Raw genomic sequence first — 27,820 nt, 5'->3', positions numbered from 1 at the left:
TAAGTGGGAGAGGAAGAGGCAGTGGTCACCTGGGTCTTTTCTAGCAGATAAATCTCAAGCTGAGTGTTCAGATTTCAGCAGGATGTTCAATTGAGGGCACACCTCTTTCCTTATTTTGTCTTATATGCTGCTATTTAAAACTGCATAATATATTCTCTGAATGTGTTCTAGTATACGAATACTCCTTTGCTTCTAGCACTGCATGTATTTAAAGTTGAAAGATTGGGCAAGTGTTAATAACATGCCCTTGTCGGTCTACCAAGATGTCCATCAGGATCTAAGTTTCAGGTTGTCTTTTGTAGGGAGGCAGAGTTTATGTTGCAATAGTTCCACTCTTGTCTGGTCCTCCTGATGACTAGTAATGCTCAACTGAGGTGTAGGTTGGTGCTAAACATTCACTCAGTGGATTACATTAGATAAATGACCATTATGGAGCTCAATTCCACTGTGTCGGCATCTTTGTGTTGGCATGTAACCGAGGGATGTAACCTACTTTTGCTTCCTGCTGGGGGCATTCATCTCTAATAATGTACTGCTTTTCAGCCTCACCTTGACCAGATTGTCCACTTGAGAGGCCCAATCATGACTCCTTGATTTGGCCTTCTTGAGCCATGTTACAGTGGGCTGAAACAGAATATGCTTTTTTCTTCTTTTGAACCCCACAACAGTGACTAGTGTGTTCTTTGAGTGAATTGACTCTTTGAGCCAGGCAGTTGAGAGACTTAAATGTTGCTTGGGCTATTTGTAGTAAACTCAGTATTAGAAATGCTAAATAAAACCTTTTAGTGTTTGGAGAAAACGATTAGAAATTGAAGACTTGTCACCTGTTCTAGTATTCTAGTGGCACCTGTGGAAGGACTGTCGAAAACTTGAACAGAGCTTTCTGTGCAGTTCTAGGGGTAATGAAGGGGACGAGGTAGATCCTGGTACTGAATTACTAATTCTGACTTGACTGCAAACAGAAAGTCTTTTAGTTAGCAAGCAAATGACTAAAGTAAACAGCTAGGAACAGGCAAATAGCTTCTACTGTCCGTACTAGACTATCTCAAAGGAATAGAGAATCGATAGTGAGATTTATTAATTTAATTATTTGGCTTGGGCCCAGGTTAAAGATTTTGGATTTAACTCATATGCTGATGCTGGGCATAAAATGCTCTATCCGATGGGTTACTAAGCTCTCCACTTCATCTTTATTTCAATGGTTTATTGTAACTCAAGTATGAAAATATCCTGTAGGCTGAAGTTTCATCAGCCAGTTTGGAGACTGATGGCTCTTTTCTAATTTTTGAAAGGGGGTGGATGGGTAGGAGGGGACTTGAACACAAGGGGAAGCCATTGACTCCTACATTGGCTACTAATTGTGTTTGGGGAAAGAATCTGCAAAATTAAGCAAATTGGATCTTTGGACCTGAGCTGGCCTTTTAATTTAGGGTACCAGTGGATTTGTTTCTTACACTTTGCAGGCTTTTGGACAAACTCTTCTGAAAGGTGGGCAACTTAGAAAGCCAGTTGATGCCACTTGCTATTGCAGTTGTGGGTAAGTGGTTTTGCCTTGCATTACACGACTTAAAGGTAATCTGATTTTGCTACTGTTTTGGTATACAGATGTTTGATTTACAATGTGGTTACCTTTGATAACCCCATCGTAAGTTGAAGGCATTGTAAGTAAAAAATGCATTTAATATACCTTACCTACCAAACCTCATAGCTTAGCCTAACCTCCCTTAAACATGCCAAGAACATTAGCCTGCAGTTGGGCAAATGTATCTAACAAGGCTATTTTATAATAAATTATTGAATAGCTCATGTAATTTATTGGACAAATACTGGAAGTGAAAAACAGAATCGTTGTATGAGTACTTGAAATAGTCAGGGACTGTTTACTTGTGCCGTAGGAAGGAGAGTTCGTTGTACACTAGCTGCCAGTTGTTTTGAGGCGAAGAAGTGGTAGCTTAGGTTGAAACGATGGTAATGATGTGGTAACTCCTGTCTCCCCAGGTCTTGATAACTGAAAATTATCTCTTTGTGTCTGTTTATACATGTTGATACCAGTGAACCAGAATCTGTTCTCCCTCCATGTTGGGACTGTTCTGAAGCTCTTTGCACAATGGAGTTAGTGTCTTTCAATTCAAATATAGTTTCACTAGTTCTTATGTTTGTTTTTCTAGATGATGATGAGTCCTGTTTCTTTTGGGTGGTGGGGAAAGATTACTACAGAACTTGACTGTTTAATTAGTAAATAATTACAAACTAGAGCGTAACTTATTTACATCCCCTTGGTATCCTGGGGGATTGGTTTTGGACCCCTTAGATACCAAAATTTACAAATGATGAAGGCTATTATATAAAGTGGTAGTATATGGGAAGGTGCAGGGAGTGACGGTGATACACATCTGTAGTCTCAGCTACTTAGGAGGCATTTCTAGATTACTTATAATACCTAATACAGGTTGGATGTGATGGCTTATTCCTGTAATCTCAGCACATTAGGAGGCTGAGGTAGGAGGATGGCTTGGAGACCAGGAGTTCAAGTCTAGCTTTAGGCAACATAGTCAGACCCTGTCTCTACAAAAGATTTTAAAAACTTAGCCAGGCATGGTGCTGCATGCCTGAAGTCCCAGCTACTGGGGTCACTAAGGCAGGAGAATTGCTTGAGCCCAGGAAGTTGAGGCTGTAGTGAGCCATGACGGAGCCACTGAACTCCAGCCTAGGTGACAGAGCAAGACCCCATCTCAAAAACAACAGCCAAATACAACATAAATGGTATGGAAATAGTTGCTATGCTGTATTTTTAAAAATTCATATTTTTATTGTTGTATTAATATGTATGTATTTTCCAAATATTTTTGATCTGTGGTTGGTCACATCTGCTGATGTAGAACCTGTTGATACAGATGGCTGATTGCACTGAAAATGAGAGAAAAGGTTAGAAGTGGCTCAAACTCTTACTCTTTGAAGTTGTGATATGTTGAAAGAAGAGAATGGCAGAGAGGGAAATGCCAAATCATTTTCTTTAAGATGTGTGCAAATGAGACCTTCTTTAAATATACATCAGAATGGGGAAGCTTAGTAAAGCTTAGTAAATCACCACCTCAGTCCTGAGGTAGTGATTAGCTCTTGTGGCAAAATAAGTCACCTATGCCCAGTGCCTGGATACCAGCCTGGTTGCATGCAAAGGCAGACTGTTGATGACTCCTCCTACCTTCCTGAGGGCTTGGTCTTGTTCAAGAGTGTCCTTTGAGCTGTGTTATGTTGTTGGCCTTAGGATTGAATTGCCACACAGAAACTTAGATGACATAGTGTTGGGAAGCATCGTCCCTGATCCTTTTGTGCCCTGCCCTCTTTGAGGGCTCAACTGCAGGACCTGGTGACTAGAAATAATTCACTTGGGCCTGCAGATTCAGACCAGGTCTGATGACTGACTAAGGATCTCAGATAACAGCAGTGTGTAGTGTGGCACTCTTCATTTTTGAGACATTTAGTATCTCGGAGCCACTGCCCCTCTTCCTGCCTGTTGGTCCAAGAGAAAGTGTTGGAAAGACCTGCCCCTTTTTAATTTATTATGTTTTTATTTATTTTTTGAGACAGAGTCTCACTCTGGCCCAGGCTGGAATGCAGTAGCATGATCAGGGCTTATTGCAGCCTCAACCTCCTAGGCTCAAGCGATCCTCCTGCCTCAGCCCTGCTGAGTAGCTGGGACTACAGGCATGCACCACAATGCCCATCTAATTTATTATATTTTTAGTAGAGATGGAGTTTCGCTGTGTTTCCCAGGCTAGTCTCGAACTCCTCACCTCAAGTGATCTGCCCGCCTTAGCCTCCCAAAGTCTGGGATTACAGGCATGAGCCACCACACCTGGCCTGCCCCTTTATTTTAGTAGCAGATTGTTCCCACACAAGCAACAGAATTGGGTTACAGCTTTTAGCTCTCTATCATTCATGGTGGGTTTGAACTCTATGCAGTGTTTGCCTAAAGTGGATCAGTATGTGTTCTGTAATTTTGATTCTGAACAAGTCTTAAGACATAGCATTACTACATTGAATGCTGTTAATTCCTCTTCCTGACTTTAGGAGAAGCAGGAAAAAGTCAGATCCTTTTGCAGAATCTTAGCATATTTGGTGTTTATTTCAAGCTGGGCTTTGAGGAGCCCTCTCTGGCCACTGTTGAAGTATGCTTGTGGCAGGGATGTGGGGGTTTTGCTGTTTTCCTTCCATTTCACGTTACTACTTCAGTCTGTGAAAAGTTACTGTAATCTTCTGTTATATTGGGCTACCCTATAAGAAAATGTTCTGAGGCTGAAAACAGGTTGAAAGTGGTGTTTTTTAGTGGGAAAACAGAAATCAAGCATGAGTAGGCTGGGCATGGTAGTTCACTGCATGCCTGTAATCTCAGTACTTTGGATGAGGCAGGAGAATCGCTTGATTCTAGGAATTTGAGACCAGTCTTGGCAACACAGTGAGATCCTATTTTATAAGAAATAAGAAAAAGGAGCTGGGCATGGTGTTGTGCACCTGTAGTGTCAGCTGCTCAGGAGGCTGAGGCAGCAGGTCGAGGCTGCAGTGAGCTGAGATTGCACCACTGTACTCTAACTTGGGTGACAGAGTGAGACCTTGTCTTATTTTTTAAAAAAAAAAAAAAAAGATGAGTAAATGCTTAAAGTTACAGAGCAAGCTATAGGCAGCAGCAGGGCTAGAATCAGGCCTTCTCTTCACTAATTATTCTTCTCTCTGTTGCACTATATCTCTCAAACAAGTCAGTGTAGGCACTCAATAAAGTTCGAGTTTAATTGAACCCTTGGTGTTTGGACTCTGTATTCTTGGGTTCAGTACTCAAACATTTTGTCACAAACTATTTATCTTTCAAAGAAGATTCCTTACAGTGAAGCATATGCGAAGCAAAGTTACTAATGGGTAATGGAGTGGGAGGCTTCTTAGTTTTAGTAGTGGCTGTGGATAATTAATAGAGAGCTGGCCTTTTTTCTTCAGAATAGTTCTGAAAGTGACCATATTACCTTCAAATAGGAATTGAGGCATTATCCCTGCAGGTTTTATTTTTTCCCCCAAATCAAACCCCAAAATGGTCAGTACACTGTAAGTTTTTCAGATAAGCAAGTGAGCATGCTCTCGAACACCTGTGCAAAATGCTGAGACAGACTTCCATTTCCTGTCACCTGCCCTGGAATCTGAAGAGGAAAATCCAGGTGGCTCCATGGACAGAACAGCTTTTGAACATCTCTGTGTAAATAACCACCATGGACATGCATTCCTTATTTTTAAAAAATATCTGTAAAGCAAGTTGTCTTTCAATTAAATAGTTGCTTTATGTCTGCTTAATGACATGCCTAGGAAATGCTCTTCAAACAGGAGGGGGAGATAAGGAATACTATTACAGTGAGGGCAATGGGACTGTAGCAGTGTGGGTCCTACGAGACAGTGTCCAGGGGCACACTGGAAATCTCAGGCTCTCTGAGGAGGTGTTTTCCCAGTTGTGACATTTTCTTCCTTCTCAGTAAGTGGAATTAGAGAGTGAGGAGAGATGGGGTGAATGCTCTGTGTCTGCTCTTGAGAACATTGTCAGGTTCGTTTTCTTTTAGAAAATCAGTTGTTCTTTGGAATAACTAGTCACTTGTTCAGTCATTTACTCAAAATGGTGTATTTCATGACCATGGTGAGGAGCATTCTGCTTGAGAGTTTCCTGACTTTTTATGAAAGAGAAAAGCCTAAAGACTTCGAGAGCATTAAGATGAGAAGTTAAGTTGGCAGAGATGAGTGTGTGTAGGGTCGCTGCCTTTGAGACGGCACGGTGGTGGTGGTATTGTGGACTGGGAGAAATGCCCATGAGTGGTCTAGCTGGGAGAGGGTGGAAAATACTAACAGTGCACTTACTGGGGACAGAGGGTAGGGATTGGCCACAAGATTGGCCAACTCCAGGGAACGCCATTCACAAGGAGGGGACAGGGCCCTGTGGAGTTGGGCACTGCATTGGCCCTGGCCAGGACTCTGACCACAAGTCATCTCTCCCCCAACTGGAAAGCATATTTCTGCCTAAGAGGGATGAGTGCAGGGACACAGTGGCTGGTTTGGCCAAATTGGTCTCCAAGATGGACTAATCAACCATGATCTAGAGTTATCCCTGGTCCTAGCTAGGCCACTGATAGGCATTTCTCCCCAATCCACATTCAGCCCACAGTATCACCATCAACACCACTGAGCCCTGTCAAAGGCCAGCTACCCTACAGGTACTCCTCTCTGGCAACTTAACCTCCTATCTTGGAGACCAATCAAGCATATGGACTGTTGGCCAAATTTCCCCCACCCCAGATCCTCCCTTAGGGCTTTATTTTGGCAAATCAGAAGTTGATAAACAAGAGGGATTATAATTATTTGTGTGCATTAGAGTGTGTGGTTAGAGAACACTGGGTGGTTGCTCTTGACATTTAACAATGTTTGCTAGCCAAATGAAACAGTTACATGTCAGTTATTGAGGTAATTAATGATTCTCTTGTGGAAACTGTAATATGAAAAAAAAACTGCTAATTAAAGAAAATCGGCTGGGCACGGTGGCTCACACCTGTAATCCCAGCACTTTGGGAGGTTGAGGTGGGTGGATCATGAGTTCAGGAGTTGAAGACCAGCCTGGCCAAGATGGTGAAACCTTGTCTCTACTAAAAATACACAAATTAGCCAGGCAGTGACAGGCACCTGTAATCCCAGCCGCTCAGGAGGCTGAGGCAGGAGAATTGCTTGAACCCGGGCAACAGAGGTTGCAGTGAGCTGAGATTGAGCCACTGCACTCCAGCCTGGGCGATAAGAGTGCCATCCTCCCCCCAAAAAAAATCATTTCTGACTTCACATTTGTACAACATCCACATTCTCTTTGGCAGGCCAAATTAGTTTAGCCTTTCTTCTTTAAAAATTAAAAAATTGTCCATAGGACCTGATTTTCTACTAGTGCCATCCTGCAAGCAGTGCTCTGAATTGGTGACAGGTGTAGATTTAATGATTCAATCAAGCAGGGAAGTGGCTTCTGAGCATCAGGATGGTTAGTTTTAGTGTGGACCTCTTAATGAGGTTATTAAAATTATATCATTCCAACAGTTCTTGGGCAGCAGTTGAGTGTCCACCAGTTCAGTTCTGTTTCTGTGTGGAGTTAGCATAGACCCCACATGTTAATTTTGTTTTTTGTTCACAGAGATCGGGTCTTGCCCTGTTGCCCAGGCTAGAATGCAGTGGTACTATCATAGCTCACTGTCATTTCAAACTCCTGGGCTCAAGTGATCATCCCAACTCAGCCTCCCAAGTAGCTAGGACCAGAGGCACATGCCACCATGGCTGGCCAATTTTTAAAAAAAATTTTTTTTGTAGAGATGAGGTCTTACTATGTTGCGCAGGCAGGTCTCAAACTCCTGCCTCAAGTGATCCTCCTGGCCTCTCAAAGTGCTGGGATTACAGGTGTGGTCCCCCAGACCCTCAGACCCCACATATTACTTACTCGTTCCCTCAAAATTGCCCCATTTCAGATGCCAGCTGCAGGCATTGGGTATTCCTCCAATACCCAAATTTCTGCCCAGGAGACCATAAATTTGGATGTTCCCTTGACCCCCAGGTTTGATAATTTGCTAGCATGAGTCACAGAACTCAGTAAAGCATGATATTTAGGATTACAGTTTTGTTATAAAGGATTTATTTATAACTCAGGAACAGCTGAATGGAAGAGACGCATAGGGCAAGATATGAGTTAGGGGGTGCAGAGCTTCCATGCCCCTTCTGGTGTGCCACTCCTAGCTCGTAGATGCTTTTACCAACCCAGAAGCTCTCCCAGCCTCATTGTTTCAGAGTTTTAATTGAGGTTTCATTATATAGGCATGATCATTGACCATTGGTGATTGAACTTTGTCTCTAGCCAGCCCTTCCCTCCCTGGAGCTCAGAAAATAGGGCTTTGAAGTCTAATCATGTGCTTGGTCTTTCTGGCTTGGCCAGCCCTTCCCCGAAACTATAAGGGCCCATGGTGAAATCACCTTGTTAGTATAAACTCTGGCATGTGCTCCAGAGGGTTCTTCATGAATAACAAAAGACAGTCAGAAAATTCCAAGGGTTTTAGGAGCTCTGGCAGGAACAAGAGACAAAGACCAAATATATTTTTCTTATACAACATTAGTACTCCAGTTTTATATCTTGTAAGTAGTAATGGAATAAGGCTACCTAAAGTTGATTTAAATAATTAACAGTTGACATTTCTTGACATACCAGATACTGCCAATTGATTAGCTTTAGATTATAAGGAGCAAATTCTTCCTTCAATCAGTGTGAAATGGCTTTCCTAGATTATGCAGTATTCTTGAACTTCAGGGGTACATTAGGTCTAGAGTTTCCTAATGCAAGAAACAAGCTTATTTATATTGCAGATTTCATGTTACTATTTTTTTCCCCCCCGAGACAGAGTCTCACTCTGTTTTCCAGCCTGGAGTGCAGTGGCACGATCTTGGCTCACTGCAATCTCTCCCTCCCGAGTTCAAGCGAGTCTCCCACCTCAGCCTCTTGAGTAGTTGGGATTACAGGCACGTGCCACCACGCCTGGCTATATATTTTTTTTTAGAGAAAATCTTGCTCTGTTGCCCAGGCTGGGATGCAGTGGTACAATCTTGGCTCACTGCAACCTCTGCCTCTTGGGCTCCAGCTCTGCCTCAGCCTCCTGAGTAGTTTGGATTACAGGCATGTGCCACCACGCCTGGCTAGATTTTGTATTTTTAGTAGAGATGGGGTTTCACTATGTTGGCCAGACAGGTCTCAAACTCATGACCTCAAGTGATTTGCCCACCTCAGCCACCCAAAGTGCTGAGATTACAGATGTGAGCCTCTGTGCCTGCCCCTGGCTAATTTTTGTATTTTTAGAAGAAATAGCGTTTAACTATGTTGGCCAGACTGGTTTCAAACTCCTGACCTCAAGTGATCCATCCACCTCGGCCTTCCAAAGTTTTGGGATTACAGGTGTGAGCCACCATGTCTGACCCATGTTACCTTTTACTATGACTTTTAAAAAGGTTTAGCTGTACATAGTGGGCCAGGCACAGTGGCTTATGCCTGTAGTCACAGTACTTTGTGAGGCCTAGCAGGGAGGATCACTTAAGCCCACGAGTTCAAAACCAGCCTGGGCAACATGGCGAAACCCTGTCTCTACAGAAAATACAAAAGTTAGCCAGGCATGGTGTTGCGTACCTGTGGTCCCAGCTACTTGGGAGACTGAGGAGAATCATCCAGACCTGGAAAGTTGAAGCTGTACTGAGCTGTGATCGTGCCACTGCACTCCACCCTCAGCGACAAAGTGAGACCCCATCTCAAAACAAACAAACAAACAAACAAAAAATTGATGTACATAGTACATTGGTTAAGAGAGTATAGGTTCTAGAGTCAGTCTGGGTTTGAGTCTGAACTTTATCACCTACTTGCCACTTGACCTTGGATGAGCCACTTCTCTCTCTAAGCCTCAGTTTCCTCAAGTATGGAGTGAGGATAATCACAGTAAATAGTTGTGAGGATTCAATAAGATAGTGCATTTGACGGACATGGGACAGTGCCGGGCATATAAACAAACATTTCATAACATTAGCTATTATTGGCTACATGGCATCCATTGCTATGCCCACCTGGATGGCAGCTAACTCCCAAAGAGCCAAGAGTCATGTATATAATTTTACCTCCTCTTATAGTCAGTTTATAGGACAGTGTATAAAAGATTGCTAGGCACACAGTAGACACAAGTTATCTATCATTTGAAAGTAAAACCTGCCCTCTGGGTATCTGGGAAATACACTAGTGACTCTGTAATGGAAACTTCCAGCGTGTTTCCAAAGCTGGCCTAAAATCCAGAGATGGAAAATCTTCCTCCTGAAACCCTATAGAGCCGGTATGAGTCTAGCAATGGGGACAGGGGCTAAGATACTGTAGGATCAAAAATTGGGGAACTGATCCAGGAGACATTTTTATCTTTGGCTGTATGCCTTGAGGTTCCGTGAGTTGGGCAAAACCACATTAGACTTTGGGAAAGGAAATAGATTTATTTCAGCCAGTCTAAATAATGTTTGACAGAGTCTCAGATAAAGTGAAAAGCCCAAATCCACATGCAAAAGGGCTTCCTGACTGCTTAGAGTTTACTTGTTGGTGAACTCCTCTGAGGCCAGGTCTCTAATTCTTCCTGTAGCTCAACTACCAAGAGAATTTACCATAGTGGGACTGCCACTAGACTAAGTTCTTAGTTCTAGTCTAGACCCTGCTGCCACCATTGCTGTTTTTCCTTGGGTGGATCACATCCCCTCTCAATCTGTTTCTTTATGACATAAAGGATTTAAGACTAAATCACTGTTTCTCAAAGTGTGGCTTTGGTTACACTTATAATTTATGTGCTGCTGAAATGAACACTCATGTGTTTTTTTGTACTGCTGATGGTGCATCAGATGATTTTTGATGTTACATGATGAATACTTTTCGTTTACTAGTTCTGTTTTTTAATGTGTATGAATGAAAACATAACTATCACATCACACATATGAATTCATGGACAGTAGTGCTTAGGATGATACTAAAGTCATGTCAAAAGACAAAATTGCAACCAATTTAGTTTCCACATCTCAATTGGCTGTATTGCAATTCTAGAATTGGGCAATGTTTCATTCCATAATATAGAGTAAGTGTTTAGATGAGCTAAGCAGGAGTTGGCTTTATAGTTGGAAGGGCTGAAAAAAGCAGAAGCAAAGAACAAAGAGTGTATCAGTCCTTTCAAAGCTACTTTTCTTGTAAGGCAGGACAGGGAGACAGAACAATAGAGAAGTAACTGATTAGTTAACATCAGATTACTTCCGACTTTTGTGTTTGTGTGTAAGGAAAAGCTAGGGAACTTTATTGTCATGCCAATTGAAGTTTAAACTTGCAGTTTGGGAAGTTGTATATTATCTCTTTCTCTTGGTTTCTCGGAAGGCCAGATAACAAACTTAGTTTGGGCATGAGTGACTCCATTTTGATTTTTAGTCTGGTCTCTTGGAGCCTAGTGCAGGAACTTAGTTCAGAACTATAGCCTCTATCATTTTTGTTTAACAGTAGATACAGTTCTTAAAAAAGCTTTTAAGACAAATATTAGGTAAACAGTAGATGGGATGGTAAAGATGGGATATGAATGGCTGAAGTTTGTAGGTTCCAAGACTCAATAACTCTAGTGCAATGCTGCACCTTAAAGTCTTTGTGGTGATGGCCAAAGTTGGGCAGGTCCAAATTTCAGGATTAAAGACTTGCCTTCAGAAGTCTCAGGCAAAAAAAAAAAAAATACTTGACTAACTCAAGCAAATTGACAAATTTCTTTTTTTGCATTCATGGCAAAAATACCCAGAAATAGGCTATGTAGAATTTAAAATATCATAGACATTAGTAGTGGTGCCTTTTTTTTTTCCAATGAAAAACTGAATAATGTTTCCTTTTTCACCAGCAGTTTCCCTGCAACCTGGATTACTCCTTGGTTCCTCATTGTTTGGTGTTGGGACTTTCCATGTTAGAAGTTAAGTTAGGGTCTGACTTGTTCTGTTGGGGTGGGAGAAAAAGCCTAATTGCTTCTTGAACCCAAGCCAGTGCATGAATTCAAAGCTTTGTCCCATCTCAAGAGCTGACCTGTACATTACTCCTGGAAACTGCTTTAAAGGGACAGTGTGACATGTGCCCTAAAATGACGTTAAAGATTGAGGCAGCCAGTATTTAAAATCTCATTTCACTTTGTCATATTGCTCATAATTCAACATAGTGGGGTCTTGAGAAGGAAGACGAATAGTGGTAGAAATAATACAGACTACTGTGGGAGGTACTTTCTTTTTCAGTAAAACCCAGAATAAAACGGAAATCTCCGTTGAGCAATAGAAGCTCAGAAAGCTGCTTTCAGATGTCCTCTGTGGTTTTTTGAGTTTTTTTTAAGCCTTAATTACCTGTAATCCCTAGACATTTTCTGTGTATCTTAACACTGTCATCCTTCATTATCTACATTTAAGTGTTGGTCTGTGTTTTGCAAATGATTTTGTTCTAAATTAACATGATGTAAAGGGCCATAGATCTGGTATAGCTCCTTGTAATAGTTATTTAGTGTTTCAAATTTTAGTTTTAAAAAATTGCTATAAAGATGGTTCCAAGTCTGGTATCTTTCTCTGCCAAGTGTTACTAGTGAAGGTTAAAATAGAACAAAACGGTAGCAGTTATATAGCCCAAGAATATTCTCCTACTTTATTTTATTTACTTATTTTGAGACAGGGTCTCTCACTCTGTTGCCCAGGCTGAGTGCAGTGTTGCAATCATGATTCACTGCAACCTCAGACTTACTTCTTTTACTTAATACAAGGTTTCTACATGACTTCATAATGAGAAACTGCCAGATGTTTCCCAACTGAGGTGGGATCTTTGCCTCAATTCCTCATACTTTGTAAATTTTGATTTTGTCATTCTTGTCTCCAGAGAGAGGTCATGACCTGTGTCATTGGGCACATTGGCAAGGGGGAAAAAGGCTTTTACTGAAGGCTATGCTTTGCAGGATAAAAAAATCTGCCTTCCTACAATCTAATTGATGACATGCAGCAAGCATCCTTTGAGCAGATTTTGAGTTCAAACTAAGCAACTTCCTTTTCTCCTTGGATATAAAAATGACAAGACCACCTTGCTTGTAGATGTCAGGTTTCTAAAACAGCCCATTTCCCTTGGTGCGGAAGTTAGTCATTATGTGTAGGCAATGGCTGAGGAGTCTGGATACATTCTGAAAGGGGAGGGGCTGAGTTGTGACATTTGCCCTTGGTCTGCAGACCAGGTTTTGCAAAGCTAGAGTGGGGCTGTTTGTTTTCTTCTCTTCTTGGGAAATTGCCATTGGATCAGTATGTCTTGGTTAAGATCTTTTGTGGGTAGCTGAGCAGTTGGGCTTTTAAAGATGCGAGCCACATGAAAGAAGACTGTTCTTTCCCAGTCATACAAATAATTATCTCCATGGTCGTGTAATCTCCATAAGAAGTATGAGCATTGAAGACCACACATTTAAAAACTTAAGGTATAACAGAGTCAGAAGGAAAGATGTACAAACATAGTGGCAGAGGTCAGTACCTTTGTAAGCCATTCTTACATGTTTCCAGCACCACTTATCATGGTCTTCTCATGGTGGAATAACCTTTTAGTTTATCCAGAATCTTTTCACTCCTAAAATAAAGCCCTTTTAGAATGTTAGAAACTTGAACTTCCATGGTAACTTCAAGTTTAAAAAAAAGTTTAATTGACTTAATCTTTACCTCTGACTTTAAACTTTCCTAGTCGAAGAGCTGGAATTGCTTAATTTATCAGTGCATTTGCTTTTCCAAGTTTACAGCTGTCAACTGTTGGTTGGACTAGCAGAAAGAGATAATCAAAAGTTATGCAACAGGTAAAAATCTTTCCAGTTGCCTTTTCCCCGTTTGGAAGGAAACCTGTTTTTCCTTCCCTCTGAGCAGTTTGGCCTAAGCTCCTCCCCTTTGTGATTTGCATATTTACTATTTACATACAGTATTTCAATTGATTCACTCAACAGAAAGTTCTAAAGATCTCCAGTATTTAACACTTCTGATACAATCTACTTAAGCAAAAGAATTTTCAATTATGATAGCAGTTTCATAAAACAAAACCTTTAAAAACACACTTTTAAAGTACTGAAGGTACTGAAACTCTGAAATCTGAAATGCTCCAAAATTTAGAACTTTTTGAATCCTGACATGAGGCCCAAAGGAAATGCTCATTGAAGAATTTCAGATTTCACATTTTTGTATTGGGGTGCTCTACTGGTAAGTTTCTACTGTTAATATTCCAAAATCTGAAATTCAAAATCCAGAAAGAACACTTCTGGTCCCAAGCATTTGGGGTAAGGGATACGCAACCTGAACAAGATATTTTCTCCCTAAGAAGAACAGACTTTGTAATTTTCAAGTTAGAAATCTATGAGCAAAAGACTGGCTTGCTCAGACAGAATGTGGATCATTCATAGGGTACTTCTGAAACTAAAAACCAGTTTTGTAAGCTAAAAAATTTTGGCCTCCAAAATGTAATGCTTTCATGGTTGTATTCAAAGTGAAGTGTATGTAGTCTGAATTTTTCTGAAAGACACTCTAGGATTGGATACATAGTGTTCCAGGAAGAAGAAATGTGTTTATATGCTGCCAGCTACTTATTCCAACAAATTTTAGTGCCTGTTACAGATCTTGCTCTTAAGGACCTTATTGTCTGGTTGGAACATCAGACAGCAACAATTAGAAAATGTTGTAAAACCAGTGCTATAAAAATAGCCATGCTATAAATGAAGGTGCTGAGAGGCAGAGAGGCTCTCAGTCAGTCAGGAGTCCTGTGGGAAGTCAAATCTGAGCACAAGGCAGGAAAGAGCAAGACTAGAGAAAGGAATGGGGAGGGAATCTGAGCAGTGGTAACAGTCTGTCTAAGACCACAGAGACAGGAGAGGCCATGACATCTTGTGGAATAGCAGATGTTTCAGTATGCCCGAGGTACCCAGAATGAGAGAGGGAGAGTATTGACAATAGATGAGGCCAAATCCAGATGTATGCCTTGTTAAGTTTGGGTTTTATTCTGTAGGTGAAGGAGAATTAAGAAATTATTTTGAGTAGAGACATGGCATGCTCACATATTGTATGTGTGTATGTGTTAGAAAGGTCACTCCAGTGGCAGTGTGGAAGAGAGATTGGAGGGAACAATCCCTGAAATAGATAAAACCATTTGTGAGGGTCTTGCAATATAAGTGATAGGGGACCAAGCTCAGTCAGTCACTGTAGAGTTACTGAGAAGAGGTAGACATTCAAGAGTTAGAACTTAAAAATTTTGCCTTAATCTGATAAAACTTTATTGTTTGTATGTCCCACATGGGTCAATAGGTGGAATAGCGCTCTGTTCCATATAGTCACTCAGAGACCCAGGTTGATGTAGGTTCAGCTGTCTTGTAACTATACATCTGTACTTTATTGGTCACTGTCTTGGTTCATCATGGCAGAGGAAAAGATGTCTCGGATGTCATGTGCCAACTCTACTTGAACCTGGAGACACAAGTATCCCATCTGCCTACAGCTCATTGTGTCATTTCTGCCCATAGTCCAATGGTCAGAAGTAAACACATTTCCCCACCTAACTGAAAGGGTGCTTGGAAATTAGGGGAGCAGATGAAATGTTTGGTGAGTTTCCTCTCTATCTGTCACAGAGTAGGGGCTTGCATAAGCTGCTTTATTTCTGAGTTTATTTCCACATCTGTAAAATAGGGATAGCAATAGGAACCTCCTAGAGAAGCTGTGGAGAGTAAATGCTATCATGACTGTAAAATGCCTAACGTTGTGTCAGGCAGATATTGGAGGGAACCTTCATCAAGCCTGGTTGAGATTTCCAAGCAGTGGGTCATATTTCATTGGTGGGTTATAACCAACAATTAAAAATAAAAGAAAAAGAAAAAGAAAATAATGCAAATCAGGGCATCATAGAAGTAAGGGTAAATATTGGGTAGTTTATTTATTTTTGAGATGGGGTCTTGTTCTGTCATCACCCAGGCTGGAGTGCAGTGGCATACTCATCGCTCACTGTAACCTCAAACTCTTGGGCTCAAGTTATTCTCTTCCCTCAGCCTCCTGAGTAGCTGGGACTAGAGGTGTGCATCACCACACCCACCTACTTTTAAAAAATTTTTTGTAGAGATGGAGTATCACTGTGTCGCCCAGGCTTGAGTACATATTTAAAAGGGTAAATATTCATGGAACTTTTCTTTGAGTTGTACATGGATTTATATGTGTGCATTGGGTAAGGATATAAAATGTATTTCTCACTGAAGGTTGTAGTTAAAGTTTGATTTCTCAGTAACTCAAAGACTTATGCACAGCAAAGCAAACAAAAAACCCACTCTATCAGAGTGTGCTGTTTTGAAAGAAGCAATTTAAACCTCCAGACTTAAAAAAAAATAGCTTTGAAAAGCATTATTAATTTAAGAATTTGAATTTTGGCTTTACTGCTACCAATCCAACACTCCTATAATAATACCCTAGGAGGTAGGGTATAATAATATCCTGACTCCTAGGGTATTATTATAGGAGTGTTGGATTGTTTTATTAGTTGATATGTGTAAAAATGTTTTGAAAATGATGCCTGGTACATAGTAAACCTTAGGTAACTATTTGTGGACATTATTATGTAAAAGTGGTAGTACTCTCCATTTAGGTAGATTTGTGCAGTGCACTAGGGACATAGTAGGCGCTTATTTTTCATTTGATTCTTTAGAAAGTATCTCAGATGCCAGTTAGCCGTTTTCTTTTCTTTTTTTTTTTTTGAGACAGGGTCTTACTCTGTCATCCAGGCTGGAGTACAGTGGCGTGATCACTGCTCACCGCAGTCTAAGCCCCCTGGGCCCACAGGATCCTCCCACTTCAGTCTCCCAAGTAGCTAGGACCAAAGACACGCACCACCAAGGCGGGCTGGTCTTGAACTACTGGGCCGAAGCAATCCTCTTGTCTTGGTCTCCTGTAATGCTGGGACTGCAGGTGTTAGCCTCCATATCATGCCAAGTTGGCCCTTTTTGTGTCACCATACACTTTCCCTGTCTTCTTGGAGCTTGCAGTCTAAGATGCTGTCACTAAAACAACAACAGCCTTTCTCTTCTATGTACTTTTGCTTGGGAGCCATGAATATTTTTGTCCCAAGGGAATAAATAATGTATAATGCATTTAAGCCTTGGATGCACAATAGACATAGTAAAGTATCTTAATAAAATGTCATCTTAGGCAGTTAAAAAATTCAGTGAGAAGGACTTACTGGGAGGGAGAAATTATGAAGCATTTTCTTTTCTGGTTCTTAAAATATGTTTTTGGCCTGGAAAAACAAGTATCAAAGTTGTTTTTAAGATGATTAGGTTGACTTCTCTTACAGAGTAGTTGGTGTCAGCAAACTCATTTGCAGTGAGAAAGATGACTGTGCCTTTTGCTGAGCAGTGGTAGATAATGATACTTCCACTTCAGTAAGCCCATTGGCAATAGTGAGTTGTAACCTGGGTGAATAGGAGTTAATCCTGGCTCCCTGGCAGAAGTAGATTTGTTATATAATTTATGATACCCAGAAGTCCTTTAGGGAGGTCTTTATTATCTTATTATCATGACAGTATCCATCTAGGCCTGAAGATTAATTTTTGTTCTTCTCATCTAGTTCTACCAGAGCGATTCTCCTAACTGAAAGGGTAGTAACTTGTTAAATGCTTGTATTTGGCTTTTGCTCTGACACAAAGGTATACTAATCAAGATTGGGTGTTAGAAATCCAGAAGTATTTCAGTTAGCGATTTATTAATAGTTGAAAGGTTTTTATTTCTCCTGTTAAACTGATGTTACTTCTGAAAAATTAGTCATATTCAGGGTTTCAAACATTTCATCTTTGACTAGCTTCAACAAAGGTTTATCAATGTTTCTGTCTTATAGGTTGCTGCTGCAATTCATTTGTGTCAGTCCTGCCACTGCTGAAACAAACACAGGAGGGGTGTCAGTTTGGTTTTCCATCAGTTGACACAAGCAGACTTCTTAATTCTGTTACTGGTGGATGATCACTGTTAAACAAGCCTGTGCTATTTTTTATGACTCACTGAGAAGTCATGTGGTGGTGTGATACCCCGTCCCCAGCTACCAGTGTTTAAACTTGTAATTTTCAATATATTGTGTTAAAACAAGCTTCTAATTCTGGCTATTTTTCTTTTCAATTTTAGGTCTAAAATTGGAAGCTCTGTTTTTATAAAACAGCCTTCTAGAAAAGTCACCGGTGTTGCTATTCTCTCTCTACCCCAAATATCATAACTGGGCCTGGGGGCGGGCAGAGTAAGAGCTGGCTGTTTCACATGGTTAAGCAGAATGTGTGGGCCTGCCAGCCGGCGGAGGTGGAATCTGCCCTTTGCTTTCTCAGCAAGTACCTCTGGCTTTGGGGGCCCCTGTTGAGGATTTTAGCTGTTGGCCTTTCTCACTGTCATATGAAACAAAGTTCATTGTCTCTGGTGGTGCTAAAGAAATGGAAGACCTTTATTGTCTGTATCTCTTATTCTCTTTGATAAGGTATGTGCTTCAGCCCTCCCCATTAAAAGTCACTCTTGTCATCAGGCAAACAGTGGTATCTCAAGAGGTGTAACACTGGCCATGATTCCTTGTGTTTTAAGCAATTGAATTTCTATTTAAAGCAGGCAGTATGCAGTATTCAAAAAAGCTGCTGGCTGTTGCTCCTGCATCTCTAAACACCTAAATATGATGCTTTATTTGTCGAGGTAGGGAAGATGCAGTTCAGACCAGCAGCCTGAGGCTTTTCACTGGAGTGTTCCTGATTGGTGAGCCCTTGGGTCTTCCTAGAGTGCTGTGTGTGGCTATGACTTCAGTAAACCCTTGGACATAACACCCTGGCTAAAAGGAGGGGCAGAAGTGATTTCTGTTAATGTGAATTTTTTTTTAAGGGCCTGAGTGCAGGTCAAAAAGAGACATGACAGGTTGAACATCTCCCTATTTTAGCTTCATATTCTGGCTTTTGCTGTGTTTAAGGTGAAAATTAGCTTGTGAAGTGAGGAGAGATGGAATCACGTACTGCTAGCTGAGAAGCTGTGTTTGTATCACATTATCTGAGAAACTCATAAGTTAAGGAGTTAATTGGAGTAATAAGACAATCCCCTCCTCTCTCTCCTCTCTGAAGGTAGTGGGTACTTCAAGTGGGGAGTCTGGAAAAAATTAGACCTTAAGAATCAGGGATGGGCACAGTGCTTATACCTGTAATACTAGTGCTTTGAGAGACTGAGGCAGAGGGATTGCTTGAGCCCAGGAGTTTGAGACCAGCCTGGGCAACATAGCAAGACCCTGTCTGTTCTAAAATAAAAATAAAAATAATAGTTGGGTGTGGTGCCATGTGCCTGTAGTCCTAGCTGTCTGGGAGGCTGAGGTAGGAGGACCATTTAAGCTCAGAAGTTTGAAGTCAACTGTGGGCTATGATTTCAGCACCATACTCTGGGCTGATCAACAGAGCCAGATCCTGTCTCTTAAAAAAAAAAAAAAAAAAAAAATCAGCTCTTGAGAACTGAAATTGAGTTCTGCATTACTGGGACTCAGCTCCCTTTACTCTTTCCTGTTGAGTGTTTGCTAACATCATCATATAATTCGAATTGGTATAAATAGCTACCGTTTATTGAGTACTAATCATGTGTGAGAAAGTGCTAAACATCTCAGGTTCATCATTTATTCAATCACGAGTTAATACATTTAAAGCGATAAATCCTTGTACAGAGCATGTGCTCAGTAAGTATCAGTGATTATTATTCCTTCTACAGGTACTTATTAAGGTACCATGTGCCACATAGCCTAGGTGCACAGGGTAAAGTGGTGAATAAGACAGATAAAATGCCTGCTGTTAGGAGGAGCAGGCAATAAATAAGTCAGCAAATTAGAATTTCAGAGAATTGTGTGTCCTGTGAAGAAGTAAAACAGTGTTGTGCTGAATTAGAGGGGAGTGGCATTTGGATTGGTTGAACACGGAACACATAACAGCACATGAACTGAGATCCATCTGATATGAAGCAGCCATTTATTCTTCACAGTGACCTTTTTTCTTTTCTTTTTAATTGCAGAACTCAATCTGATTTTTTTTGTTAATTGATAAATAATGTATGTAGTTTTGGGACACATGAAAATTTGATACATTTATGTTATGTGTAAAAATCAAATCAGAGTAATTGGGATATGTATCACCTTAAATATTTCTCTTTTCTTTATGCCAGAATCATTTAAATTATTCTCTTCTAGCTATTTTGAAATGTATAATAGAATATTGTTGACTGGAGTCACCCTATTGATTTTTCAAACACTAGGTCTTACTTCTGTTTGTACCCATTAACCAACTATTTCTCTTTCTTTTTTCTCCCCTCCCCTCCTCTCCCCTCCCCTCCTCTCCCCTCCCCTCCCCTCCTCTCCCCTCCCCTCCCCTCCTCTCCCCTCCCCTCCCCTCATTTCCTTGGCTATGTAGAAGCTTTTTAGCTTGAGGTAACCCCATTTGTCTGTTTTTGCTTTGGTTGCCTGTGCTTTTAAGGTCTTATACAAAAAGTCTTTGCCAAGACCAGTGTCTCAGATCATTTTCCCAGTGTTTTCTTCTAGTAGTTTGATATCTTATATTTAAGTCTTCAATTCACTTTGATTTGATTTTTGCATATAGTGAGAGAGAAGGATCTAGTTTTATTCTTCTGCATATAGTGATTTAGTTCATGGTGATTTGTTTTATTTCCCTAGTTTTCAAGTGAGAAAACTGAGATCGAAGATGGTTAAGTGTGTGCTAGAGAGCTGGTAGAGCTGGGCTGTACAAATGCAGTCATTTTGCATCCAATGCATGTCCTGTCCTTTTTGGAAGGCACATGACTATACTGGAGTACCTGAAGGAGCTGCAATATCTATGCAACTGGTTTTTGAGTGAGAGAATGAGAATTGAATGTTGGTTGCAGAACAGTCAAGACACTGAAGGTAATTCAGAAAAGTTGCGTGTAATTCATGGACCCCCTATTGTTGGATGCATTTGTGTGTGCGCGAGCACAGTTTATTCTGGGGCCCATAGTTGTCTTTGGATATTCAAACTTATTGATAACGAAAAGAGCTTATGATGCTGCTGCTTTATTTTAGAATATTTTCTTACAAACAAACATGTTGGTTCTTAAAATAGGGCATAGCTGCTAGGGCAGGGTTTTAATAGACAGCATTGTGATGGCCATTAGGTGGCAGCAATTTTGGCAGGTCATGTGGGTGGGAAGTGGGCAGGAACTGAGCAGTAACCATCAACCTTCCAGCAGGTATAGAGCTCTATTTTTAGTTATCTCGTTATCTTCACACATGTTAATGTACCCTGGGGCCTTAAGCCACGTGAGCAGTTATGAAAATAAGTAACTGTTTAAAAAAAAAAAAAAAGCTTAAACCTTGGGGCCTCAAGTTTCACCCTGCAGGGAATGTATTTCAATAAAGATGTGCAAACATGAGCATTTCCTGTCAGTCTTCGAAACCTGAACACTTTCTAAATAGGCTCTTCAGCACGTAAAATCAAAGAGAAATTGTTTCAGTGACAGTAATTGAAACCAAGAGGGTAGCCAAGTTCAGGTCAGATCTGGTCTTTCAGTTTCATGGGATATGGTTTAGATCAAATACCTGTTTCAGCTGGAAGGTTGATCATGTTATCATACAGAGAAAGACTTCTGAGGGTTTTTGCTTTACAGGCTTTCACATGGTGTCTGAATGCTGGGACAGGGTTCCTCCTTGGGAACAAGATGACGACAGCAAATATGTACACAATAGAATAAAGCACCTGAAGTACTCTGTGGCATATCTACTTGAAGGAGGTCTAACGGTGTAAAAATTGCAGTTGGAAAGGCTCTTTTAGCCAGTTAGCCATACCATCTTTTATTTGACAGCTTTCATGAACTTGGGATCATGGGTCCTGTTTTTCAGCTAAGGGTCCTATGATGTATTGACTAGAAATTGTGGCCTAGTCAGTTGGTTCTGAACCATGAATCAGAACATCTAGGTATTAGATCTTTTCTCTCTTTGCTCTCTGAATGGAAGAGATGTGAGTGACAGAGCTGTGTCTTGGTAGGGACTCTTTCAGTTGTGATAGAAAACCTCACATCTGACTTATGCAAAGGGGAGTTTGTTGGCTCACACCTGTGAAGTTCAGGCTTTGATCTTGACTCTAGGAAGAGTTGGATTCAGGGTGTAAATAATGTCTTCAAAACTCAGTTTCTCTTTGTCTCTTGGTGGTGCTTTCCACGTGGTGATTTCATTTTTGGGTTCTACATGCATTTGAGCTGAGCCCCATATGATAAGCGGGACCATTTAATCCTCACAGTGACCTTTGAATAGGCATTCTTATTTTCTCTGGTGGCTCTTTCTGGTAGCATCTCCAACCTCCTGTATTTTCTTTTTCTTTTTCTCTTTCTTTCTTTTTTTTTTTGTTTTAAGATAGAGTCTCGCTCTGTCACCAGGCTGGAGTGCAGTGGCGCGATCTTGGCTCACTGCATGCAACCTTTGCCTCCTTGAGTTCAAGTGATTCTCCTGCCTCAGCCTCCCGAGTAGCTAGGACTACAGGCGTGTGCCACCATGCCCAGTTAATTTTTGTATTTTTAGTCGAGACGGGGTTTCACCATGTTGGCCAGAATGGTCCTGTATTTTCAGATCCTCCCTGGCTGGCTTGTCATGCGCATATCCTAGATCCAATCATTAAAGCCAGATGCATGTGAGGCCTTGGTGGGCGTGAGTCCCATAGTTTTTTATGAGCCCCACCCAGCCATATGGTGGCTGAGAGCGAGGGAGAAGGATCTGCTGGTGAAAATTGGATAATCACCTGATGAAGAGCCTGGATGCTGGAAAGGCAGACACGTTTGTTACAAATTCGTCCTGTGACCCAGTTTGCGGCTTGAAAGCCCATGTTAGTCTCCACACTAAATCAAACCATTTCCAAGCATTGTCTCTCCACATTTCTCTTTTGAATGAGCCTCTTGCTCCCTGGGAATGTGAATCACTGAATCCATGGGCCAGACCCTTCTACCCCTGATGTTAAACCTTTGATAAGGGGACTGTTACTCATTAGACTTAAGATGGTCATCATCTTTGTCCTTTTCTTTTTCTTGGTGGGAGTGTGAGGGAGAAGTTGATCTTCTTTTGAAAGAATAAATTGAGGAAATTTAGATGTAAGTGAAAGATGTCCTTAGGATTAAATTCTTTTTCTCCTCATTTCCCCATCATTTAACAAAACTTTCTTAAAATCCTTGGAGCCAGACTCATTGGATTGGTTAGCCTTTTTGATGTGATTCTCAGAGAAGTAAGTGATCTCTTTCTTTACCTGTCTTCTGTCCTTCTTTGACAGTTTGTTTTTTCTTAAATATAAAGTCTTATGTCCTTTTGGCAAGGATTTTTTTCTTTAAGTAAATTGAATTAGTTGGTAAATATTACAAGTAGATTTTGAGAGAAATATGCACTCCCAATACCCTGCCAGAATAACTTGACAATACAGTTTTGGAAGTCAGATTGACTATGTATGTAATTTTATTTCCATATCCTTTGATCCATCAGTTCTCAGGAAATAATTATAAACATGCTAAGTTTTAGCTGCATATTATATTTATTATCCCAGTATTTTTTTTTTTTTTGAGACGGGTCTCTCTCTGCCCCAGGCTGGAGTGCAGGGGCATGATCTTGGCTCACTGCATCCTCCACCTCCTGGGTTCTAGCGATTCTTGTGCCTCAGTCTCCCGAGTAGCTGGGATTAGAAGCTCGTACTACCACTAATTACCACAAAAATTACCAGCTAATTTTTGTATTTTTAGTAGAGACAGGGTTTTGCCATGTTGGCCAGGCTGGTATTGAACTTCTGGCCTCAAGTGATCTGCCCTCTTTGGCCTCCCAAAGTGCAGAGATTACAGGTGTGAGCCACTGTGCCCAGTCTATCCCAGTATTGTTTATAATAGTGAACTATTGGAAGCAGGCTAAATGTCCAACAGTAAGAGATTACACTGACAAATGGTACCCACATCAACAGAAGACGTCTGGCTATTAAAAATGTTTCAACACAGAGAGTCTCAGCTTCTTTCTCCTGACCCCTGCAGTGTAGCACCCACATTTTTGACTGACTGACTAGTAGGGTATACAGTCTGTGGGTAAAGATTTTATGAAAGGGGAAGATTTTTATGAAAAAGTGTTCAGTGGAAAAGTTGTAAAATAGGATGTATAATATAAACTCCATTGTTTTTCGAAGTTTTGTGTGTGTAATATGTGCTTGTATGTGTATTAATTTATATGTACCATCTGTATGTGCTTATATAAAAGAATGAAAGGATATACTACCAAACATTAACCGTAGGTGGTGAAATTAGTGGTTGACTCTTCATTTTCTTTTTGTGTCTCTGTACTCTCTAAACTTCACAAGATAATTATGTCATACTTTTGAATTTGCCAGCAGGAAAGAGCCTAGTGACTTCACTTTTCTGAACAGGTTGATGCAGGTTGAAAGCAGGAATTCTTTTATTGTACGGGTCTTTTCTCTCCCTCTTCCTTTTCCTGTCTACTATTAGGCATTAGCAGTCAGTCTCCATCATGGGGCCTCTAGGAAAAAGCTGATAAATGTGGTCTTAATGGATTTAGATTTTTTTTTTTTTTTAAGAATTAGCAAACATTAAGAGATTACTTGGTTACCACACGGTGAACCTGAGGCCTACTTAGAGGCCATTGGATCTAGAAACCACATCTCTACATTTGTGGTCATCCAGGTGCCCTTTAAGACATTTGGATGCAGTCATTTATCATCTGTATATTGTGTTCCTTCCTTGTCTTTGGACTCATTTTACAATTTCCTTTCTCGCCTTTTACTTAGATACCCAAATCTAACCTTATCTCCAGTTCACTAATTTTCAATCAGTTGCTGACTCCCAAGTTCTCAGAAGGTGACTAAAAAATGAGCAGTTGATGTGGTAATTGGCTGTTTTGAGGACTAATCAGCTACAATCAGGTAAACCTCCAGGGTGGCTGATACCCGTATGTTGACTGGAAGGAGGGAATTAGTGCTAATCAGTGGTTTATTTTCAGTGGGGTCTAATGAGGCTCCATCCTAAGAAATAAAACAAGCTGCAAGCTTATCACCAGAGATGAAGAGTGCAGCAGGTGTGCCATTTTTATTAGAGTACCATGCAGCACAAATCCAAGACAGCCTTCTGCTTTTAAATAGGGTAAGTCACTGGAAAAGCTGATGTGAAAACAAAGAGTGACCAACCTAGAAATTTGATGCCCCCTCTGCACATAAGTGGGTAGTTAGAAGTGCCCAGATCAATAGTGACAGCAAAAAATATTTCAAGTGTGGGTCAGTGATATGATATGGCCCTTTTTTGGTTATTTTGAGTTATGTGGGGTTAAACATGTAGCTCAGTTCAGAAGCCCAGAGACCAAAAAAAATGGTTAATTATTTGGTATTTGGAAACTTTATAGTATGTGTTGACTTGCCTGTGTTTGGCAAGTAGGCATTTGTTCTAGCCAGCTCACACTGGCTTCAGTCAACTGGACATACATTCTTAGTAGTGCATTCAAAGGGTACAATGTAAGGAACGGTGACAACACTTTCAAAGAGACTTTATGCTAAACTGGCTGGTCTTAGTCATGTGATCTAAGATGATTTTTATAGAAATAGAGCCAGTTTTTAAAAGTTTTCTCTGTCCTCCCTACCCCCTTTCTCTCTTCCTTCCTCCCACTTTTCTTTTGCACTGTTGAGATTGGTTGAGGTAAAAAGTCATGGATTCCTCCCCAGCCCTAACTGGAACTGCTGTCTTAGCTTGTTGCTGCAGTACATTTTAGGACAAAAAGTCTTTTAAAAGCTGGAAAATAGAAGCAGACGGGTCTAGTTTGCTTTGGCAGAGGGAACGGCTTTCCCTCCCAAGTGGCTCTGGGTAAGACCTAATCTCCAAAGGTGATCTTTTAAGTCCTAAGTTGGAAGTGGCAGCAGCAGCTCTGCATTTGCAGTGTTCCCTCAATCTTGCCTTGTCATTTTTGCACGTTTACTTTCTAGGAAGTAGTTTACAAATGGACACCATCCATATTCCATCTTTTTTCTCAGGTCATTTAGAGTCTGTGGCTGACAGGTGGGATCAAGGGGCTCCTGTGGTCTTGCCTTGAGACTCTCTGGAGGATGGCTGTGCCAGTACAGCCGCTTCAGCCCCTGGCAGCTGTAGAAACGCTGTCTGAAGAATTCATGTACTCATGTTCTCTGGCCTTTGGGTATCTGGCATATATAGGAAGAAATACAAACATGTACCCAGCTAGCTCTACAGACTATTTAGATAAAAGTTGAAAAGATGGATTTTTTTTTTTTTTGAGACGGAGTTTCGCTCGTTACCCAGGCTGGAGTGCAATGGCGCGATCTCGGCTCACCGCAACCTCCGCCTCCTGGGTTCAGGCAATTCTCCTGCCTCAGCCTCCTGAGTAGCTGGGATTACAGGCACGCGCCACCATGCCCAGCTAGTTTTTTTTTTTTGTATTAGTAGAGACGGGGTTTCACCATGTTGACCAGGATGGTCTCGTATGTTGCTAATATGTAGGAGCACCAGCTTGGTTTCTTGCTGCTGAATTGACTCTAGATGGGAACAGAATGGAGGAGTGGAATGGATTGGTCCCTTCTGTCAAGGAAGCTCAGAGCAGATCTCAAGTGCCTTGCTGACACTGACTTTTGGTGCCAGCATTTGCCTCCTGTGTTTTTAGCTCCTCATTTCACAAGTCCGTTCTGGCTGCCCATCAGTAGCCAACATAGCATTCCTCTGAGTGGGCTTCCTGACCCAGCCAGCTCCAGCAGTCAGTTTGTGATGCTCTGTTTTCCATGTCTGGGCCTATTACTGACTCTGCAGAGATCAAACTAAGATGATTAAGGAGAGGGAAGGCTGCAAAACCAGTGTTTCCTATCACCCCTTGTTCAGATTGGAGTAGCCCTGCTTTCCCTCTGCTTTTGGACTTCTACTTTTTCTTTAACTCTGATAGTCTTGGGCAAGGAGAAGTGTGAGATCAGTTCACCAAGGAGGCAAAGTTCCTGTCCTCAGGAGGGTTGCAAATTTAGAACTTTGGCCTAAATTTGAATGCCAGAAACGGTGATGGTAGTCCCAGAATATTAGACCTTGGAAAGACTAACCCTGACCCCTCACTTTAATGTTGGGTCACAGAAACTCAGAGAGGTTAAGTGACTTGCTTGAGAGCACACGTTGTTCAGGGGGATTCCAAACCAGAATCAAAGGTTTCCCGGGGGTGTACTCTGTTCCTATTGACTTGGTTCCTCAGGAACATACTTAGGCGCTGATAGAATGTTGGACATTTTCTTCTTGGGGCATCGGTACCTCCTTAGGGGTAGGGGTATATCCCAGCACACATCATAGCAGAGAACAGTAGTGAGACCAGTGATGGAAAGTGGCCAGTTTAGAGTCAGATTGCCTGGATTTGAACCCTTCTCCTCCGTAGATTGACTATGTGACCCCAGGCCACCTCCCTTAAGCTCTATTCACTTCTTCCCTCTGTAAAATGAAGGTTATATTATTTTCCTTATAGAGTCATGGATTAAAAGTGAAAATTCATGTCAATAAATATATGTAATTATTTATTTTTTGTTTTTTGATCTTGTCCCCATTTTGAAAACCTTACTAATATAATTATTTTTATAATAATTGTTATTAATATACATTAATGACATGAGCCAACCATATCGGCCCTCTCCCTCCTTCCTTTTATATCATGCTTATAGACATTTAAGGACCAGAATAAGACCTGCCTTCTCTCTGAAACTTCCCCATGGAAAGTCTGGCAGACTTGTTTTATTTTCCAGTCTTACTGCTTAGTAGTTGAGGGACCTGTTTCCTAATCTATCAAAGCTGCAACAGCTCATTTCTTGAGGTTGTTGTGAGGCTTGAAGGTGATGATGAATGTGAAGCATGTAGCCCTGGGCTCCACAGATGCTGATCTCACTTCCTCAGTCCCTCTCTACCTTTCTTTCTGTTAGAGTAGTTCACACTTCTGTCTCCTTTCCCTGTCTGCATTTGCACAGAGTCTCAGTGTGGGTTTGCCCTCTATGGTGGTTCTGTTCTATAAGAGGCAGTTGAGGTTAAGCCCCTAGAAGACAGGGACTTGCCTGGTTGTCATTTCATGATCTGCCTAGGAGTTAGGAGCAATTTCCTGATCCCTCTTTGGAGCTAGAGCAAAACAAGGACTATGGCCTCTGGGATTGCCCTTTGGGCCCAGCAGTGGCCG

The 27,820-nt window shown here is 41.2% G+C and overlaps 1 protein-coding gene across 2 annotated transcripts in view; it reads left to right on the top strand.

Annotated features, from left to right (window-relative positions):
* Positions 1 to 27,820, top strand: part of DCUN1D3 (defective in cullin neddylation 1 domain containing 3) — a 44,926-nt gene that overhangs the window by 2,938 nt on the left and 14,168 nt on the right. Inside the window, exon 2 of one of the 2 annotated variants that reach the window (XM_012464694.3) lies at positions 1,464 to 1,537. The exons of the other annotated variant lie outside the window; for it this stretch is intronic. The gene's annotated coding sequence lies outside the window, so the exon portion shown is untranslated. The remainder of the gene's footprint in view (positions 1 to 1,463; positions 1,538 to 27,820) is intronic. 2 annotated transcript variants of the gene reach the window in all.

The sequence above is a fragment of the Aotus nancymaae genome, unplaced genomic scaffold (genome assembly GCF_030222135.1).
Source record: "Aotus nancymaae isolate 86718 unplaced genomic scaffold, 86718_ANA_hifiasm-v0.15.2.pri h1tg000049l, whole genome shotgun sequence".
Lineage (NCBI taxonomy): Eukaryota > Metazoa > Chordata > Mammalia > Primates > Aotidae > Aotus > Aotus nancymaae.
This window is presented reverse-complemented; position numbering and strand designations above follow the sequence as displayed.